The sequence below is a fragment of the Dipodomys ordii genome, unplaced genomic scaffold (assembly GCF_000151885.1).
Source record: "Dipodomys ordii isolate 6190 unplaced genomic scaffold, Dord_2.0 Scaffold77, whole genome shotgun sequence".
Lineage (NCBI taxonomy): Eukaryota > Metazoa > Chordata > Mammalia > Rodentia > Heteromyidae > Dipodomys > Dipodomys ordii.
In genome coordinates, this window is record NW_012267293.1 from 1,763,104 (window position 1) to 1,768,711 (window position 5,608).

The window sequence follows — 5,608 nt, forward strand, 5'->3', positions numbered from 1 at the left end:
GTGTCTGAAGTACACAGTTCCCAACAGAGCTGTCAGTCACTCCAGAGCCAGCCCTCTGGAGCTGAAGACCTTCTCCTGTACTGGTGAACACACGCACCACCGACACCATTCCTGCCGGTGGCCTGCATTCACTCTGTGTCGTTAACCTGCTTCCAAACCTAAACTGTTCCTACTGGTGGCCTGCAGTCTGTGTTGTCAACCTGCTTCCAAAGATAGGAGGCGCCTAATCATTGCCAGTTGTAGATAATTTTCCCAGAACAGCTTCTGAGGTGTGAATATCTAAGAGCCAGATCTGTGCTGCAGGGTGCATTCAGCTTACTTGGTTTTAAGACCTTTTTTAACTTTAAAAATGTGAAACTTTATATCTTAAAGTTGCTTATTACATGTAATAAAAATAATATATATCTTTACAATTTCAAAATAAACCCACTCTTGGAAAAGTAACAATTTTTACAATTAAATTTATTTTAAGTGGTTCAGTTTAATAAAAGTATCAGGCACTCTTGTAATCTCTGTAGACTATGGTGCAGGTGCAGGCCTTGTGTCAGCCATACCCTGAGAACTGCGTACGAGGAGACCAGGTAGGGGCCTGGGAGGAGGGGGCAGAGGCCAGGCCACCAGGTGCAGAGGATGGAGGAGCCAGGGGACACAGGTGAGGAGGAGGGAGGGGCAGGGGACGCAGGTGAGGAGGAGGGAGGGGCAGGGGACGCAGGTGAGGAGGAGGGAGGGCCAGGGGACACAGGTGAGGAGGGGGGAGGGCCAGGGTGTCTTTGGGACCTGCCGGAGCCTGCCAGCAACAAAAGGGAATCCTGATTTAGGGCAAGGATGAGAAAAAAAAAGACTCAGGACAAAGGATGGGGTCGGGAGGTCTGCAGCTCAAGACTGCAGCACCGTTTACTTTTAACTTTCCCTCATGTATACTGTTAGAAGTCAAGAAGTAGCATAAGGTTACTATAGTCCAGAAAAACAAGGAAATTTTCAGTAAAAACAGTGCAGTAAAAACAAGACAAGGTCAACTGGTTGAAAGTAAAACAGACTCTGCAGACAGCAAAGCAGTCCCGGCCCCTGGTGTCTTTCAAGTAAGCCGGCTTCTTGTATGTGCCTTCAAGCAATCACGGGCGTCAAGGTGACCTTGGAGCTTTACTGTTGGCTCCCAGTTGGGAAGGAGTGGGGGCGCTGCGTCCTGGTGCCCCACCCCGCCTGGCCCTGTGTGGCCAGTGGCAGCGGGGAGGGGTGAGGAGCAGCGTGAGCCCGGTGAGCAGGTGCCGCAGTGCAGGGCCCCTCTGGCGGGGCTCTGGCGGCTCACTGGCCACAGCTGGCTGCCCTCATCACCATGGAGGTGAGTGCGGTGCCGGGCACCACGGGGAGTTCAGGTGGTGCCCTGAGTACCATGGCCTCCGGATCCTGCCGGTCGGCATCCTCTGCATTGGTGCAGGAAAACGCAATGCGGAGCATTCACTGCGCCGTGCGTGGTCCTGCTTGGGCCCGGGCAGGAGCACCGAAGATAGGTTCCCGGGAGCCACGGGTGTGAGGCCCAGCTCAGCTGCAGCAGGATGAGACCAGGACAGGCGGGCAGAGGAAGAGGTGTCACTGCAGAGCGCACGTCCCAAATAGCAGGTGAGGATGGCGGTATGATGAAGGCGTTCGGCACTGCAGCCGCCGGGGGCAGGACACCTTTCCCGGGACCCCGCTGCGGTCTCGCTGTAGTTGGATTCTTCACTTTGCTCTGCGAGCCCCACGTCACCTCGTCCTGCCCTGACCGGGCACCTGCAGGAACACTGGAGGTGGAGGAAGCAGAGCTGCAAGCCCACTGAGAAATGTCTCTTGCGTTCATTCCTGTCCAGATTCTTGGAACTCAAATGCTGTCTGCAGGCCTTGCCCACTTCCTTGGCTGGACTCAGCTTGACCCCCAGCAGCAGGGGCAGGGGTCAGCTGGCAAGCCTGCAGCCAGGCCACACAGGTGGCACACAGTGCCCTTGCTGAGGGTCATGTGCGCAGAGCACATAGACCTGTCTTCACAAAGACCCCTGCTTTTAAGAGCACAGGTTGGGGGCCTCGCCAGCGTACTCTGTATTGGCTCAGGGTCATGCCAGGACAGAGCAATGCTGAGAAGACGTTCACCATGGGGTGCTCATGGCCTTGGGACCGAGACACGAAGAGAGAGAGAAGGCACACAAGGCTCGCACTTGTCCCCTTGTTGCTGGCTGCTCTGGGGCCTCCAGTGCTGTGGGCAGTGGGACGGGGTGCCTGACAGCGCACAGACGCTCATCTGGTTGAGTCTGCTCCATCCCTCCCCTGTGGGGAGAGGCTGTGTTGGCAGTCTGCATCCCCAGTCACTTTTCTTCTAGTTATAGCTGTTGTATGTGGGGGGGGGGGGGTTCCAAGCCAGTCCTTAGCATGGCCGTCTGCGGTCTGTCCCGGGCCGCAGTGTGAACGGGTCACACGTGAGTGTCCAGACCCGTGGTGGCTGCCAGAGAGCACAGTGAGGGAGGCGACCCTCGCTTAGGATGTGGAGTCCAGCGCCGTGGCTGCTCAGGACGTGATTCTCTGCAGCGACTGCTGATCTAGGGTGAAACCTCAGCACATCTTATGACCCCAAAACACCTGACGATGACATGGGACTCGGAGCTCCCCATCACCTGAGCTCTGGTGGAGGGGGCTGCAGGTACTGAAATGGACTGGTGCCACCACATTGCTGCTGGTCTGAGGAGCTCGAGGGTGACAGAGCTGGCCTGGAGGCATGGCTCAAGTGGTTGAGCACTAGCCAAGGAAGCAAGACAAATTCAGCAAAAATCAAGTTCAGATTAGATGACTTTATCACCGTATCATGTCTAATTAATTGAATCAAAGTTCAGAAACAGCATGAAGAATAGGATGAGATGTTTTGAAGTTCTTCTGTATGCATTACATATGCCTCATGAAAGGAAGATTTAACAAAATTTTAACTTAAAGAATAATGGCTGGCTGGGCACTGCTACCTCCTAGGTATTCAGGAGGCTGAGATCTGAGGATCATGGTTCAAAGTCAGCCTGGGCAGAAACGTCCCCATGAGCCTCTTACCTCCAGTTAACCACTCAAAAACTGGAAGTGGAGCTGTGGCTCAAAGTGTTAGAGCCTGAGCCTTGAGCGAAAGCGCTCAGGGACAGTGACCAGGCCCTGAGTTCAACCCCCCGCAACTGCCAAAAACAAAAAAAAGCAAAAACCCAATCATGGCTAACTTCCTGGTCACAGGTGGTGATGGCCAGTTGACCTGAACATAGTGGGGTGGGGCCTCGTACCTCAGCCTGGTGATGTCCGTTCGGGCAGTGCGGATCTGTATCTGTGATTGTCTCTTGTGTTGGTTGGGTCTGGACATAGGAGTGTATGAATGATTACTGATACATTAGTGACTGAAATGTTCCCGTGAGCGTTTTATTCATTCTGCTTTTTTTTTTGCCAGCCCTGGGCTTGAACTCGGGGCCTGGCTGCTGTCCCTGAGTGCCTCCAGAGGAGCTAGGATTACAGGGATGAGCCACCAGCACCCTGCTTTCTTTTTCTTTTTTTTTTTTTTTTTGAGCAGTACTGGGAATTGAATCAGGGTCTCTCACTTGCTAAGCAGGTGCTCTACACCCCGGCCACGTCAGCCCTTGGAAATGTCTGAAGGGTTATTGCATGAAAAGTCATTGCTCTAACGTACACTTAGTCTGATAGAATCATGAGGAGGAAAATTCTTGACTGGATAACTATTGTGATATTGTTATCTTTGAAATTTGAAAATTAAATGACAGATGAGCAAGGTGGACAGTTCTGAGTATACGCCTCCGGTTTGTTTTACATTCTTCATTGTTATTACCAAGGTGATGTGCTCCCGCGGGGACAGTTAGCTTTGCCCAGTGTCTTCTCTTCCTCGTCCCACCTGCCCCTCCCTCCCATCTCTACCCACTTCCATCAGTCCAGGGAGCCCACTGCTGCACTTTTTCCCTCCAGTTCTGTGCCCTCCCCACCCACCGTCCCTCCCAGAGATACGCATGTGATTACACCGTACATAAAGAAGACAATCATCAGGCTGGGAAGGTGGCTCAGTGGCAGAGCACTTGCCTTGCATGCCTGAGGCCCTGGGTTCGATTCCTCAGCACCACATAAGCAAAAAGAAAAGCTGGAAGTGGCGCTGTGGCCCAAGTGGTAGAGCACTAGCCTTGAGCTGAAGAGCTGAGGGACAGCGCCCAGGCCCAGAGTTCAGGCCCCACAACTGACCCAAAAAACAAAAGACAATCATCAAAAAAGAGAGCCTTTCACTTGTGTTTCCTGAGTGGTCCCAGTCAGCCCCTTTGAGATGGGAAAGTTGGGGGCCTCTGGGCAGCATGTAGTGGTGTGTAATTGTGTGTTTAGAGGTTCCAGATCTCAGGTTTCACTGTTGATCCTCAAACAGTTGTAGGTTTTGTGCTGTGGGCGGGGCCAAGTTTAACCCTTGACGCCCCTCTGAGAATCACCTCTTGTGAGAGCAGGTTTGGTCACCTTGTCACCTTGCTGTGACTGTCAGGGGGTGTGGTGGGTCCTACAACAGCACTGCCCCGAGCCTGCAGCTGGCAGCATGGCTGCGTTCCCAGCCCCCCCCCGTAGCTTACAAGGTGTTGAGGAGCAGGGTGGGGGCAGGGGCCCTGCCCCTCTCAGTGCCAGAAGGTGGGAAGGTCTTTTAGAAAAACTCACTCTGTCACGGGCAGCAGGCTCCAGCCGTCCTGCCCTAGGCGGGGACTGTCTGGGAAGGATGTGCAGCCTCATCTCCAAGCTGGTCAGTGTGAGCATCACCCAGTGAACTCTGACCTCTGCGTGGCTAATGCCTACATCTAGCTGCAGAGCTGGGGCAGGAAGTCCGTCCCGTCCAGCCACACTTCCTTCTCTTCAGCAGAGCAGTCCTGTGGGCCTTTGGACTTGGCCTGGGGTTGTTTCTGTTGCCTGGGTGATGGGGGGGGGGCGGGAGGCTTGCCTTTGTATGCCAGTTTCTCCGTGAAACAGGAGGGGAGATGGGAGTGTGGCTGAGACACACCCGTGGACACTAGTACAGAGCCTTTCCTGTTCCACAGCCACACACTCACCACCCCTAACCACCGCGACTGCAGAAGTGCCCTGACCCCAGCCTCCGACGCCGTCTCCACCCACCGGGACACCAGACCCAATGTCCCCATATCAGCTGTGGGGTCCGTGTCCGCGGCCACATGTCCATCGCCTGCTTCCACATCTGGCCCTGTACCCCGAGTTCTCTCCTAGACATGCTCTGCCCGCAGCCACTGCGCACTCCCTCCCACGCCTCAGACGCGAGGCCAGCCGCCCCCAGGCCCTGCGGGGTCCGGAGAGGGTGAAGATGGGGTGGAGTGGGAGGTGCAGGGGGTGGTTGTGGGGCCTAAACCAACTCCAGAGGTTCTGGGGAGAACGGTTCCACCCCCACGTTCCCTTGCCCGTGCTTCCTGTGCCCAGGCCTGCCGGTGTTGCTCTGCTCCCCGGGCTGGGCCATGCGGGCCGGGCCGTGTCAGGCCCGGTAATGGGCGCGCTCGCCAGGCCCGCCCGCCCGTGCGCCCCGCGAGTCTGGGCGGTCACCGGTCACAGTGAGTGTGGAGATGGACACGCTGCGGCG